The 16845-nt window shown below is 39.6% G+C and overlaps 1 protein-coding gene across 1 annotated transcript in view; it reads left to right on the top strand.

The window, feature by feature from the left end:
* Positions 1–718: 718 nt before the first annotated feature.
* LOC123769065 (lachesin) overlaps positions 719–16845 on the top strand; it is a 320744-nt gene continuing 304617 nt past the window's right edge. Inside the window, exon 1 of the mRNA XM_069309176.1 lies at positions 719–979. The gene's annotated coding sequence lies outside the window, so the exon portion shown is untranslated. The remainder of the gene's footprint in view (positions 980–16845) is intronic.

Below are 16845 nucleotides of genomic sequence, written 5' to 3'. Positions count from 1 at the left end.
AGTTGTGCATGTGTTCCTCATTCACGAACAGCGAGAACGGCAGCTCGGCTGTAGCCGTCCATATAATCAACGGATATACCACCTCTTTATGAATGAATTATGTACTCACACAACTCACTATTAGTGACGGAAATTTCGTCAAACAGTGCTTCGCGCACGTCCTCTGTTCGAATAGAATGACTGTAAATGGTTCACCCACTTGGTCCAAATATAAATAACTACATACAGAACCTAAATACCTAACTTAACCTAAATCTAACTTTTACAAATTTAAAAAATAATTAGTTTAATAATTTAGATACGGAAAAATACCGATTTTCAATACACAAAACGTTAAGACTGGTGACTGCATCTTTGGGTTCAGCCATCGCCTGTACAAGCCTAGCCTGAGGACAGGTGGTCAAACACCACTAGGCTTCGAGTATGTTTAACAGCTGGTTAACTCCAAACTCCACAGATCTCAGCAGTATATTCCGCGCGTCATTATATTATGAAGAAAAAGTGCTACGCCTGTATGACTATACAGCACAAGGCAGGCTATGAGGAAGGCAGGAACGGTTCACAGCCACTTGGATCGTCGAGGGATCGTTCGCCGACCTGCATGAAGCGAGCCTGTAGCTGTGCTGGCCAATCCAAGCCTCAGGGTCACACCATGTAGTTGTTAGCTATGATGGTGTCGTGATGTCCGCGCCGGGTAAGAAAAGTGTGTTTGAGCCAGTGGAGAGCCGGAAGCCAGGGCAGGAAACGCCTCTGCTACAGTACCTGACTGAATGTTGACGGGAATATTTAGTGTTTTACAGGATATATAAGTCGAAGAAAATCCTGAACTGTTGCGTCCAAATTACATACTTGACGGCAGGTCCAGTCCAGTGTTTCTTGTCTAGTGCGCAAAGTTTAAGACGTTTCGTAAGATTCGTAAACCACCTGCACCCTGTGTGCCCTCGCTAGATCAGGTCTCCCAGCGTCCTCATCCTTCAAGGTAAGCAACACCTCGTTCTTCAAGTATCATCTTGGCTTTTATGTTACAATATGTGCTGTAGGATGAGTGAGAAGGCATTTATCTAAAAAATATAATATAATACGCTTTCTTTTCATTACAGGTAAGACTTCACAGCTACGACAGAAATCTACAAATTTCAAGGTACGTGCCAGTCTTATTCCCTCTATTGCAGCCATATTATGATGGCTATAGTGCAGTACTTATTGACCAAATCACGTGGTTCTGTGGTCCAGCACCTCGTGACCATACCAACAGTTTTTCTTTTTTGTTTTGGAGTATCTGGTGACTCCAATTAGCGCGTCTTGTAGTCGATATTTGGTGATTAGACCCCAGGTCTAATCATGTGTCATGTACTTCAACAGTACCGTTGTCTGTGCTGAACTATGCATTACACACGTTCGAACAACATAACGCATTGTTGGACAACGTATAAGTACACAACTTTCATCATAAACATCGGGGGAACAAGCGGTAAATAACCCTCTAACGCAATTAGAGCTAAACCAACTACCAAAGTTAAAATCTAAACCGGATAAATTTTTGTTATAACATTCAACAAGTTCATGTAAAAAGTGTATTGTTCAAATGGTTAAGAATCAATGGGTACATTTACTATGAAGTTGGTTATTGCCTCTCACCCTGATGGGTAGGCATCAGTCTACCTCCCTGATGGGTAGGCATCACAATCGACCTCCCAGATGGGTAGCCATCCCAGTTTACCTCTCTGATGGGTAGCTATTACAGTTTTCCTCCCTGATGGGTAACCATCGCAGTCTACTTCCCTGATGGGAAGGCATCAGTCTACCTCCCTGATGGGTAGGCATCACAATCGACCTCCCTGATGGGTAGCCATCCCAGTCTACCTCCCTGATGGGAAGGCATCAGTCTACCTCCCTGATGGGTTGGCATCACAATCGACCTTCCTGATGGGTAGCCATCCCAGTCTACCTCTCTGATGGGTAGTCATCCCAGTCTACCTCTCTGATAGGTAGGCATCACAATCGACCTCCCAGAAGGGTAGCCATCCCAGTCTACCTCTCTGATGGGTAGGCATCACAATCGACCTCCCAGATGGGTAGCCATCCCAGTCTACCTCTCTGATGGGTAGGCATCACAATCGACCTTCCTGATGGATAGCCATCCCAGTCTACCTCTCTGATGGGTAGCCATTACAGTTTACGACCCTGATGGGTAGCCATCCCAGTCTACCTCCCTGATGGGTAGCCATCCCAGTTTACGACCTTGATGGGTAGCCATCCCAGTCTACCTCCCTGATGAGTAGGCATCACAATCGACCTCCCTGATGGGTAGCTATCTCAGTCTACCTCCCTGATGGGTAGCCATCCCAGTTTACGACCCTGATGGGTAGCCATCCCAGTTTACGACCCTGTTGGGTAGCCATCCCAGTCTCGATCTCTCATGGGTAGTATCTCGCCTCCCACCATGATAGGTACATCACAATATATCCGTTCTGATTGGCAGTCTCTCCAACCTTCCACTCTTATTAAAAGAATATCCAGAGTCATCCCACAGTGCCGCAGTAAGGAGAGCTCACAGTACTCCGCCAAACATTACTGGGATTGGGTTGGGATGGATTAGAAACCAAATAATGGAGACTGACTATCAATTCACCATTTCCAGCTGGCTCGAGGAAGCTTAGAGCTTACGGTGGTCCCCTGATCAATTCAGGAGGGGATGTGAAGGTGAGAGTGGCTTAGAATTTGTAAGGAAAGAGAGAATGACAGAGAGAGCGCGAAGAGAGAGAGAGCGTGAAACGAGAGAGAGAGAGAGAGAGAGAGAGAGAACAAAATGAGTGTTAGACAAAAGATAGGAAAGTGAAAACACTGAGGAGGTATTGAAAAGGAGAGAGGCCAGAACACAGAAGCAGAGGTAGAGAACTCAGACGTACCGACCTCAGAGGCAGCAAAAGCAACTCTCACAAGTAAATCTCAAAATACAATGAGACTACCAGAATACAACAACAATAGCCATTAAGGCAGACTGCCACAACCTGTACTCAGGGAGAACAGGAAATAATTAAACAGGTGCACTACCACCAGCTCCTCCCCCCAACCAAACCTTCCAACCATGCATCATACTGTGTGTGTGGGAGAATAATACAGACTTGTGTGTTGAACAATACAGGCTGATCTTTTAAACAATACAGGCTTGTGCAAATGAACAAAACAGAGTAGTATTGGAGTCATATGGAATGGCACATGTGTAATATATGGCGAAATTAGACCAATATGGAACGGTATTTGAACAATAAGTGAAAAATGGATGGTATTCGATTACAATGCTTTTCCCTGACAGCGAATGCCCTGTGATATGGTAATACACTTCGTATGTACATTAAATACAACAATACGAGTCATCTCCCGTTGTCCAAAACAAATCTGCTCTGCAACATTCCATGCAACAATTGCATTTAATTCCCCCATAAACAAGCCTACAGGGCCGCCCCACATGTTCTGTATTGCATTATACAACTTCAGTAATTAACCCTACAGCCTAGCTGCAACGTATGGACGTGTTGTAGTCATGAGGGCTGGCATACTGGGATTAATTGTTGGGTTAAACTATTTAAGGCTTTTCGCGTGTTTGAGGTTTGTTTAGTAGTTCGGTGAGGGGACAAATGTGTGTGTGTGAATGTGTTGTGTGTGTGTGTGTGTACTCGCTTAGTTATAATCACTTAGTTGCGCTTACGTGGGTGGAGTTTCGGCTCTTTGGTCCCGCCTGTCAACACGTGTCTGTGCTTGTGTTTTTATGTGGAGTATGTGTGTATGTATGTGTATCAGAGTGTAATTACCTAAGTGTAGTTACAGAATGAAAGCTATTGTGTGTGTGTCTGTGTGTGTTATTTGCCTGTGTGTGTGTTTTTGGTTGGTTACCCAAAATGTTTTTGTGTGTGTGTGTTTATGTATTTGTGATTTCCTATAAATGCTCATGTGTTTTTATGTATATGTGTGTGTGTTAATATCTGTGTTTCTTAATATGTGTGCTTGTGTATGTTATGTGTCTTTATGTCTTTGTACAATCCTGTTTCTATATACCTCACATAACAGAGTGGTATACTCATATAACATACTTGTACTCTCATATACCATATAATTGTAACTGAAACCGTATACCCCATATATATATAGTTGTTTAGCGTTTTCTCCTGATAATTTTCTTTCTTTTTCTGTGCAATGTTAGGAGCCACAGATGCTATGGTATATACCTGTGAAATTTAAACACCAGTAACCGCAATCAGGGTAAAATTAACACACCTCTACTGTGCTACAAAGTCTGTTCCTCCTCACTCAAACCTCCACTACAAACCTCTAACACCAACTTTCCTTCAACCTGCGTCTCCTCTATTACCCCCAAACAACCCACAACCTCACCTAACCTCCACTATACTCCAGAAACCTTGGCCCAGTTCCAGTGAACCTCACCGCAGCCTCTCCTCGTCTCCACTCTCGCACACAGCACACAGCACAACACACAATGATAGGCACGTCTTACGCCATCAGAAAGACAAATGACCACGAATCTCCACCAGAGAGCGCCCGATTTGCCACCTCAGGACTTCAGAGAGGTACACATCGGCTCTTACACCGTCTGGAGCCGTTTACAAATCGCTTTCAGATTCCAATTTTGGCCGGCGTCTCTTGCTTGGTGGTGGCCATTGCTGTCTGGCTGGCCTCGCTGGTGGTGGCTGCAGGTCCCATTATGCCTGGGAAGTACCTCTCTAGTATTTGCTAAGAACAGGTTCTGAATCTCTGTTGTATTCTTGTTAGTTGTCCTCTGCCTCGGCTCATTTAAGACATTGTAGATATAAACACTGAAAGTTTACACCCAGTCCAACATACATAGTTAAACAACTCAAACTGAACCAAACACTACACACACAAAACACACTTGTGTCTAGGGGAAACAGGTGGAAATAGAGTGCCCACAGAAATATTAGAAAGAACTTTTTTAGTGTCAGAGTAGTTGACAAATGGAATGCATTAGGAAGTGAGCTGGTGGAAGAGGACTCTATACACGGTTTCAAGAGTAGATATGATAGAGCCCAATAAACTCATGAACCTGTACATCAGTTGATTGACAGTTGAGAGGCGGGACCAAAAAGCCAGTGCTTAACCCCCGCAAGCACAATTAGGTGAGTACAACTTGGTGAGTACACTCACACATACTCTCTCATACACCCACCCTATGGATTTCTCAAACCCCACCAACACCACGGTCTTATATATATATACATACACATATGTCACCCCAACACTACATCCCTTCTTTCCACACCCATACTCTACCCCAGGACTCTACAAACACATTTTTCAAACAGTCTACAACAACCAACTACATTTACACTACCCACTTCACACCCAACTCCACACATTATCTACCCACGATCCACACCCATACTGCACACTACACACCCATATTCTACATACACACACACACACTCACACACTCTCTCCACACCCACATGTGCACACAATCTCCCCAACCGCATTTCACCCACACACTCCCCACACAACCTACACACCAGTACACTCTATATCCACAAGTAATCTCAAGACGAACACAAAAGTCTTTCCAGTGATATCCAGACATTCTGACACACCATCAAAGGCTTGGAGTCATCTGTGTGGACTGACATTCAGCGTTCGAACCTTGCATCCTGAAGACAAGATTAAAAAATGTTGCAAAGGTCTCGGTACGAAGCCAGAGTCAATGTTTAAAAAGGTAAACCACACACACACACACACTTTCTCTCTCTCTCTCACACTCGCACATATATATATTTATATATATATATATATAAATATATATATATATATATATATATATATATATATATATATATATATATATATATATATATATATAATATATATAATTGTTATATATTTATATATATAATATAATATAATTCTTCCAAAACAAAATTCGAAACTTTATTACTTCACATTTGCTCCATTTCGTGCAAGTCTTTCGTGGAAGTGATGATTCTACAGTAATGAATAAACAGGACAAATTACCTTTGAATTATCACTTGAAAGAGTCACGAAAAAATGAGAATATTAAAAAATACCTAAAAAATACTTATATATATATAATATATTTTTTCTCGTGGTAGAACGCGTCTCAGTTTGCGAATCGGGATCCAATTCTCCTCAGTTTGAGTTCTTCTATTGGCTGTTTAGCCGTATTGTCGTGTGTTTACACCGAATACAAAGGCACTTGACGCTCAGGTTCCACAAGTGGTCTAACTGTTTTTCTTTGTGGCTTGATGGTTAGTGGTATAGTGGTGATGGTTTGTTAGGAATATGTGTGTTAATTATCTTGCAGTTCAGTTCAGTTTGTTTGTTTTTTCCCGATTGAATTTTGTTTGTACATTGCAGCGGAAGATTTTCTGATGGGAATAATACTAAAAATAAAAGCAGTTTTCAAGGATAAAGACAGAAAAACATCTAAAACAAACACATTAATATGTAATAAATCCAGTACAGTGACAAGTTGAAACACTTCGACATGCAGTACACCCAGCAACATGCAAATGCAATCACAAACTCATTAATAAAAACACAGCAAAATACTCGCATTTAAATACACACACACAAAATACGTATACAAAATACAGTAGCAACACAATTCGAACACATATGTTTTTTTTACTATTTAAAGCAACCCACGTTAGCAAATATGTAAAAAAATAGTAGCGACACACTTCATACATCGATGAGCGAGAGAGAGAGAGAGAGATTGGAGAGTATTACATAGAACACCTTCCATCCTGTCATGGTTCTACAAGTTACATATACAATTTTCGCTGACCAAATTAATTTTCTCTCAACATCCACAGTTTTGTTTTTGTTAAATCAAACACCCCACACACTCTCGTAACTGCAGACCAGCAGAACTTTCTCTGATGCAGTGAAAGTGTTGGACACGTCACACTCTCTCTGATTACAGCAATAATTTCCCCAGTGTCTTGTATGTATGTCCCTGAACTTCACTGCAAATTTCTCGACTTCTTTCCGTGAATTTTTCGAAATCTCTCTACGAGTCTAGGAATCCCTAAGATAATTTTTGGAGCTATAATTTTTTTTAGATCACTTTCTGAATTTCAAGAAATATCTATGTAAATTTTCAAAGATTTATCTTGAATTTCAGATGTCTCTCTGTAAATTTATAAAGCTCTCTAAGGGAATTTCCAGAGATCACCCGGAATTTTCCATATAGATCTTTGTTAACCCCAGGAAATTTCTGCAGGTTTTCCAGCGAAGTTCTTGAACTTTTCAGAGACCTCTCCTGAAACCACCAGAAAATTTTTTGAACTGCACAAAGTTCTCTCTGGAAAACTACCGTAACATCTCTGTAACTTACCAGAGATCTCACTGGAATACCTCAAGAAGATCTCTACGCTTTACCAGAGATTTTCCCGGTGAAACACACGTTTGAACTTATTTAACGTACCAAAAATATCTCCGGAAAATCACAGGAAGATATTTGGAACGTCAAAGAAATCTCTGTTGCAATTCCACCGGAAGATCTATGTAACTAATAGCAATATTTTTCCTGGCATTGGTGGGTTTAGCTTTTAACTGCAACTCCAGGGTATTGAAATAATAACGGCTGCAGTGTACCATCTGTATTGATACCAGGGTTCATCTTTTGTATACAATCGTAGACTATTCTTGGAGATAAAACACTTTCTACATTTTTTAAGGGCATGGAAAATCCCTTTTTTCCCAAATCTGTTTAACATATATTAGCGTTTGTGTGAATAACATCAGTTTTCATTCTTAAGGGAGGCATGGTTCTCTCCAGACACCCAGATTCAGAGCAAGATGATGTGTCATACTGCAGTGTCTCTTCTAGTCTTGTTGTCCTTTTGTAAAGATTCTTTTTAGCATTATTATTGTTATTATTAGATATATTATTATTAGTTTTTATTTATTTTTTTATTATTTTTTTATTTATTATTGGTCATTTTATTATTACTACTAATGATATCATATCTTTTGATAATATGATATAGTTCAGAAGACGTTACAAATTACGTGATAATTACATGGTAATATATTAGATATTTTAGCATTGCAAATATCACGTTCAAGAATGTTAATTGCAAATGTTTTACAAAACATTACATCTTTTGTGCACATTTCTGTATAATTAAAGGTGAAAGCACATTATAATAAACTTCAATACAGCTAACGTTCTCAAAATTAAATTGTGAACACAAACCAATAGAATATTTAAAAGAAATATCTTCCGCAATTAAAGTGTAGAGGATTTTAACACATAACCGAATTACATTAGTGTTACCCCATTACGTTGAAAGCCATGTGATCAGTAGGGCATAGTTGAAGCCAAAGTAATTCATTTGAGTGTGTGTGTTCTTCTTTATTGCGAGTTCTCGATATCTTACAAGATTCCTTCCTCTGGGTCCTGGTTATATAATGCTAGCTTATTAAAGGAAATATTCGACTTCGGTTGTATAAAGTTATCATAATTATTTTTTGTGCTCTAGCTGTTTGCGTGTGTCTCTTCCAGTTCGTATGTTTGTTGGTCTGATCTTCTGCAGATTTTTATGTCTGGGTGTATTTCTGTGTGTCAGTATGTATGTCTGATTGCCTATTTGTTAGTCTGCCAATTTGTCTGTTAGACTGATATTCTGTCTGTCTGCATATCTGTATGTTACTATTTCAATCTGTTTGTCGGTTCCTCTTTTCTCTTCCTCTCTCTGTCTTTCACTCTTTATCTCTTTATGTTTGTCTGTCCTTTCCGTTTTCTCGTTCTCCTCTGTATTACGTAAAACCGACTCAACCACCCAATTTACTGAACACTTGCAGTATCAGAGACCCTCCCAGTACAACACGGAGATCTCTCGCTCCGGTTCAATAGACGGCAGAAGAGCACACTTCCTGTGTACTTGTTACAGAAAATTATTAACTATCACAACAGGTTTTTCTACCCCAGACGTGGCCATAAATTTTCAATGCCAATCAGCACATATACATTTTCTTTTGTCCTCCATGGATACGGTTAGAGACCTGTTCGGCGTTTAGTTCAGGGATATATTGAAGAATCAACCACGAATGTGGTGAAGGGTAGCGACGATGCACATCGCAGTGGAGTTGATGATAATCACCGCGAGGTTCAACCCGAGTCTATAATGTCTTGTTCCTGAAGCCCGGAGCTGCACCATCAGAGCCTCCATTATCGACAAGGAATGATGATGTTTATCGGAAAATCCCCCATTTTTTCCTTTTTTTCTGCCCCTACCACTCAAGCGAATGTAGCGAGTGCTATTGCAACACGCAGGGTTTAGTAATTGTGTTTTGTTTATGTTTGTGTTGGGTTTTTTGTTGTGAATATCCGGAAACACTGACCATATTACAATGCAAATGCACATTGGTGATATTTGGATTAATTTTATTACATTGTATATTTCACAAAACTTAGGAGACTTTTAATTTGAATCAGACTTACGATGTTGACATTTGACTTTTGTTTCTTTACTCCTACTCTTTGAACTTTCGATTGTAAATTTGTCTTTAAGCGTGAAGTTATTATCTGACCTTTTACACTGACATTGGATCTCGATCTTTGACTTGAGATCTTTGTTTTACCTCTAACCAATGAACTTAAATCTGAACTTAGCATTAAACCCTTAACATGAGAAACTAGTTCCTTCTATGTCTCTCTTCCCTTTCCCCTCGCATTATCCATCACGGCAAAATTGTGACGAAATCTAATATGAAATATATCTGGAACATAAACTCATATTATTACATTCAGAATTTTTGCTTATGCAGGGTTCATTTATGTGAAATAGTTTTTGAGATAAATCGGAGCAATATTGGCCATATATATGTTATGATAGTGAGGGAAACAAACACAGTGGAGGAATGTATTTTATACAGAGAGAATTGTAACGGTATGTCGAACTCTGAATCCGTATTTAAACAATTTATTGATCTGTGGAAACATAAAAACTCTTCCACTAACATATAATAATATAAACTCTTAATTATACATCCACTTTCATACACACTTGTATACTCATTTGCATAGCCACTGACACTCTATCACACTATAGACCAACTAAATGTGCATTTTCAAGCAACACATACACATTCATTTTCCAAGCCACTTCTGCAGTCAGCACACACCAATTTTATACACGTGTATCATCACACATACATGTATACACGTGTGTGTATACTCAGACATGTATACACAAGTGTTTACCACAGCACATACATGTACACACAAACATACACACACACACATCTAGTCAAACACAAAACGAAGTTAGAAAAGGTTCAGAGGTATGCCACCAGGCTAGTCCTCGAGCTGAGAGGAATGAGCTACGAGGAAAGATTACAGGCACTAAACCTCAGAACACTAGAAGACAGATGAGTTAGGGGAGACATGACCACCACCTATAAAATTCTCAGAAACATTGACAGGGTAAAGAAAGATTAACTTTAGCACGTGGTGGTACGAGGGGACACTGATAGAAATTTGGTGCCCAAATGAGCCACAGGGACGTTAGAAAGAACTTTTTCAGTGTCAGAGAAAGTAACAGATGGAATGCATTAGGCAGTGATGTGGTGGAGGCTGACTCCATACACAGTTTCAAATGTAGATATGATAGAGCCCAGTGGGCTCAGGAACCTGTACACCAGTTGACTGACAGTTGAGAGGCGGGACCAAAGAGCCAAAGCTCAATCCCGCAAGCACAAATAGGTTTGTACAACTAGGTGAGTACACGCGAAAAGGCCCCATGCATGACCTCTCTAACGTACATAGCCCAACACATTCATTTACACACTCAACTAGATAGTCTCACATAAACATGAACATTCTTACGTACAGGTACACATATATACAGAAGACCAAGCTGAACATTCACAAGCACAACTAGATAGGTACAAATCCGTACATAGTACGTACTTACACGTGCAAGAGCAAGTATTAACAACATCACTTGCACAAAGCCTTACATGTCAAAACAATAGTTAAATAACATTAACACTCATATGGCTTTGAATTAAGTGCTTAACTATATCTTTTACTGTGAATCAATGTGTAATTACAAAGGAAATCATGATGTTTATGTTGCGGCGGCAACACTGAAACACGTTGCCAAGTGTTAATTTTACCATCCTGCCGTTACAGATGATATATTGTAAAGCTGGCTTGCAATATTTTTTCTGCAGTATGATAACTGGCACCATCAGGGAAGAAAGGATGCCAGTTACATATTTCAAGCCGGGTTTTAATAATTCGGTAATGGAGGAAATATTATGATAGCTGGCACCATCGGGGGAAAGAGATGCCGGTTGATATTTTTCTAGTTAAGAGCATCAGAGTGCCCCACACACATGGAATTCTCCACAGTTACAGTCTGACACCTGTGCCAGGCGGCTGAGTATGTTGCATTGTGTCATGTGGCACTGTAGGAGACAGGGACTATAGAATGTGCAGGCGATGAGTCACAATAACGTGGCTGAAGTATGTTGACCAGACCACACACTAGAAGTTGAAGGGACGATGACGTTTCGGTCCGTCCTGGACCATTCATCAAGTCGAAACGTCGTCGTCCCTTCAACTTCGAGTGTGTATGTGTGGTCTGGTCAACTATAGAATGTGTTCATTTAAATAAAATGACATATATATAGAAGCAACGTCGTAACAGTATTGACAAACTGTAGCGAGTTAATCATACGACAAACACAAACTAGAAAAAAAGATAACTTTCCACATCTCTTCCTCCAACAAAACACAGGATCCCCATTACGCAAATATAATTCTGAGAGATTTTGTTGAATCTCCATATATAATTGGTATGCAAATTAGGGTGATGTTCCTTTCAACTCCTTCTTCAGCATTGAGCAGATCAATACCCGATATTTCTCATTGGTATCTGTGTTCTATGTTGTGTTCTACACTGGTGTAGTTTGTAAAAAAAATGCAGTATCTATTTATAATAATCTCAGTTTTTACTCTCAATAACTTTGCGTCGTCTGCAATAATTGATAAGGGTAAATGCACTTTCTCTGGTATATATTTTTACGTAGAAAAAGAACATTCTGCTCAGTATTTACAAACATAAACAGGTTGTGGATAAAGTTTTAAGACACCGTGCTTGACGAATCTCTCTAGACTTACATTTGCTATTTCCAGCGGTTGTTTTCTTGTCAGGTATTCACTGGCGTAGTCCAGTACCTTCAGTTATCCCAGTTTGCAATTCGTTTTATTCTCTAGTTTTTCATTTATAACAGTATCCAATATTTTTTGACAGTATTTTAAAACAAGTTGTCTACTAAGACTTCTCTTTCTCCTCTCGGATCTTGGAGACACTGTCATTGAATTCTTTCAATATGTTTAACACATAAAGTTTCCTCTCTAAAGCAGTTTGTATCCACTGTCACAATTCGTCCTACCGGGGGCTCAACTATTCACTTCCTGATTATTTTTTACTGTAATCTGAATGGAATACATTTCATCGAGATTAGTTAATAAGGGTTTCCGTCTGTCCCGATAAGGGTTTCGGAGGTTCCGTCTGTCCCGATAACGGTTTTAGAGTTTCCGTCTGTCCTTTCTTGAAAATTTGAGCAACATATATTTTTTCCCACGTTGCTGAGTCTTTAATGCTCTAGTCTTTAATGTTTTATTTCAATTTAAATTTCGTGTGTCGTTTCACCATCGGTCTCCACTCTGGTTTTAGTTTAAACCCCGACTCAGACCTAGTGTTGAGTTACACATCTTTTTGTCATTTTTCTGTTAAGACTCTTCTCCCTCCTCCGTACACCTCCCCTCTTGTTAAGCCACTCAAATGGCTTCGTTGTTGCTGTTATGACATTTTCAAACTGCTTTTCTGCATTTGTGCTGACTTCAGTGTATTTGGTTCCGGTTCTTGCTTGCTCTTCTCTTTACATCTCTGTACCTGGTTCTCAGTATTTTATCAGTGACATCCTGCTTCTGTTCTTCATTTCCTAGCGCTGGCTACTGAACCGAGGGATTATTCTTGTCCTCACGTCAACTTCTTTCTTCAGATGGATGAAGTTCTCCATGTACATATCTAAGCAAACTATTGCAGCATTATCTTGATGTCTTCCCTTCCAGTTCGTGTTCCGGCGAGACTTACGTGGTATAGTCTCCTGCTCTCGTGAAGTTTACAATTATACCGTTCCATGTCTTCCGTGTCTTCTGGCGTGTGTTTACTATTTGTGCCAACAGAATCGACCCATTAACTCCTGGACCCCTCCTTACTAACCAATCTATTTTTCCTCTATTATGTTTAATACATATATATTTTTCGAACACTCACACACACACATCCCCAGGAAAGAGCCCCTATCAACTGTCTAACTCCCAGGTACCTATATTCACTGCTGGTGAACAGAGGCACCAGGGGGAAAGAAACTGTATGTGTACTCACCTAGTTGTATTTACCTATTTGTGCTTGCGATGGTTGAGCTTCGGCTCAATGGTCCCGCCTCTCAACCGTCAATCAGCTGGTGTACAGGTTCCTGATCCTATTCGGCTCTATTATATCGACACTAAAAACTGTGTATGGAGTCTACCACCACCACAATACTTCCTAAGGCATTCCATTTCTTACCTATCAGTGTGTGTGTGTGTGTCCGCGCGTGTGTGTGTGTGTGTGTCTGTGTGTGTGTGTGTGTGTGTGTGTGTGTGTGTGTGTGTGTGTGTGTGTGTGAGGGAAGACTGGTTCTCAATGCAAGCCTGGAGCAAGCACGGAGGTAGTCGTATCACAGAGTCAATACAAGAAAAGCACACGAAAGCTTCAAAGGAATTCCTTGAAAGCGGCAATCTGCCCAGTCTTTGTATTTCTCGATCCAGCTTCGCTTCTCCCGGGTTTTTTCCTATACCATCCTTTATCCAATTACCATTTTGCGGCCATTTATCTCTGTATTTCCCTGCTTCTTTCAATAACCTCAACAGGTATTCACTCGCAAGATATAACGTAGCTGAAAGTTAGCTTATAGCCATGACAATGTCAATTAATATATATATATATATATATATATATATATATATATATATATATATATATATATATATATATATATATATATATATATATATTTCCAATAAAAATTTGACTATCAATAAATCGTAAAACAAAAACCTATATGTCCAAATTAATTAATAGTTTTTCAGTATATATGATGTTCAGATCTATTTTAACCGCATCATTCGACATTTTGTTTGTCTTCCTGCGGCTTAGATACGACAAATATTACGTTTCTCAGTAATATTGTGTGACCGTTCCTTCATGCGCAATCTTTCCAGTTCTTTCACATTAAATGGATTGTAAATTGATTGTTTAGTTCATTCCACAATTGTTCTCTTGAACTGAGGTCTGGAGATTATGACTGTGGCTCAGTATTGTGTTTTGTTCCCTGATTCACTTCGCAGTAGATTGAGAGATGAATCATTGAAAACGATCTTATTCCTGGTGTGCTTTTAAATTCATTCGATCCTCAATTCTAATAAGTGCACAAGGAGAAGACGAGAAAAAAGAATAAGGGTTCAAAACAGGGATATATCACATACGTCACATAAGTTACAAAAGTCAAATACGAAGGATTTCATATATCTTTAGTTGATAAGAATGGATCTGACTAGCGTACACAAAAAGTCATTTGTTTGATTTTAGAACCAATCTTCTGGCTGACATAGCATCCAGAACTGCTATTCTGCCTGACATAGCTTCTCGAACTCATGTTCTGCATGACATACTTTCCATAAACACTGTCCTTAATGATCTTGCTTCAGGAACCACTCTTAGACTTGACCTAACTTCCAGATCCTATTCTTTGATTGATATAACCTCCAATATAACTTCATTTCCTGATATACCGTTCAATACCACCGCTGTAGCTTCCAGAACCTGTTCTCTGAATCATATACTTTCCAGAACACTCTATGTATTGATTTTGCTTGCAGAACCACTCCTATGATAAAGTTCCAGCACTGTATGTCTGATAAAGCTTCCAGAATGACTCCGACGACTGATCTAGCTACCAATACACTATTGTATTATTTACTAGTATTGCTTCCAGTACCACACCTGTGATTGCTTGTCTGGGTGAAGGTTTCTTATATCTTTATCCTAGAGGAGTAGCAGCTCTCGCATTAACCCTCGCCTTCGTCATAATTAACACTATTATTATCTGGAATGTTTTCAGTTTCATGCGAATTAATATATATTATAAACCTCGCCCAACTTGTGGTGGTCGATACCCTTTAGTCTGATAACTTTTGACACTTTTCTGACAATTCCAATGTGATTAGCTGACATGATTACTTGTTCATGCAGTCGTCTCTTATATTCATTGGTCATAAATGTGTGATTTTAAGAAATATCGTTAATCTTTCAAAAACATTGAGAAAGCAAAAGATGGTTAGAAAGTAGTGTAGTAATAAATTTACTTTTTTTAGACATTTTTTCAGAGTGTGAAATTTATTTGAAAGTTGTAAATTTTTAGAAATATGTTATTATTTTGTACATTTTTTTCCATCCAGTACTGACTACTGAAAGACTTGTATATTTTTTCAACAAATTCAGAATATATTCTCGAATTTCCCTTGATAAATTTCTCTTTTAGTTACATTGTCTCATGGTCATGAACAAATTTAGAGCTAACTTTATTTCATGACCTATTTTATATAGTTTTTGCCATCTTAAATCCGTTATTTATTTTAATCTATTTATCATTCTTCTAAAAACTTTCAACCCCCCACCCCCAGTTAATAATTAATTCTGAGGAGTCGTGACACATTTCCGCACTTCGTATATGTGTCAGAAGTATTTTAACTATGTGTTTAAGATGACGGAACGACTCTCTCTTGTTTCATTGATGTAGTGGTATTTGTGCCCGCAGAACTACCTGGGTAGTCACTACCAGTGATAGGGAACATATATTTAAAATAAGACAACGTCTAGAGAGCGAGAGAGAGAGAGAGAGAGAGAGCGAGAGAGCGAGAGAGAGAGAGAGAGAGAGAGAGAGAGAGAGAGAGAGAGAGAGAGAGAGAGAGAGAGAGAGAGAGAGAGAGAGAGAGAGAGATTGCCTTAGAAAGCACCAAGCACTCTTCGCTGTTGTCTAGTTTTAAAAAACAATCCTCGAGGCTTGGCCATTTCCTCCAGGCAATATTCTCTAAGATGCCTCTTCCTTCCTGGCGGACTATGCACTCACACATCAAGCTGCTTCTTTGTTTACCTTCTCGTGTTTTGTATCTGTTGTGTTTGTGCTTACTTGTTGTGCTTTTAGCTATGTTTATACAAAGAGTGGGAATGAGGGTCTTTCTCCCCCTTTGTGTGTGTGTGTATGAGTACTCCCTCTATCCCAGTATCACCCTCCTTCTATCTTCTTATCCCTCCTCTCGCTTATTGCTTTATCCTATACTACTCATCTTTAACCTTCTATTCTTCCTCCTTCTTCTCCTCTTCTTCCTTCTCCTTCACATGGTTCTTCCTGCTGGTGGTTCAGATGTCTCTGGCATACTACTAATGTATCTAGTGTAATATATTCCACCCTCAGCCCTCCTAGCCGAGGCTCCCGGGGGCCCGGGACTGATAGAGCCAACGCAAACTTTATATTTTTCCCCCCTCGCTCTGCAGCAGCTGTGACGCTGTTCCTGTAAGGATGACAGCTAGACACAAGTTGCAGCACTGTTGTTATTACTACGGCTGCAGCGGCTTGTTCTTCTGCTGTGGCTGCAATGGCTTCTACGTTTATTGTAGCAACCATTGCTGCTATTTCTATAGCAATTGTACTATGGGCTACTATTCATCA

Source organism: Procambarus clarkii, chromosome 64 (assembly GCF_040958095.1).
Source record: "Procambarus clarkii isolate CNS0578487 chromosome 64, FALCON_Pclarkii_2.0, whole genome shotgun sequence".
Lineage (NCBI taxonomy): Eukaryota > Metazoa > Arthropoda > Malacostraca > Decapoda > Cambaridae > Procambarus > Procambarus clarkii.
Note: the sequence above shows the minus strand (reverse complement) of the source record. Positions and strands in the feature narration are given on the sequence as shown.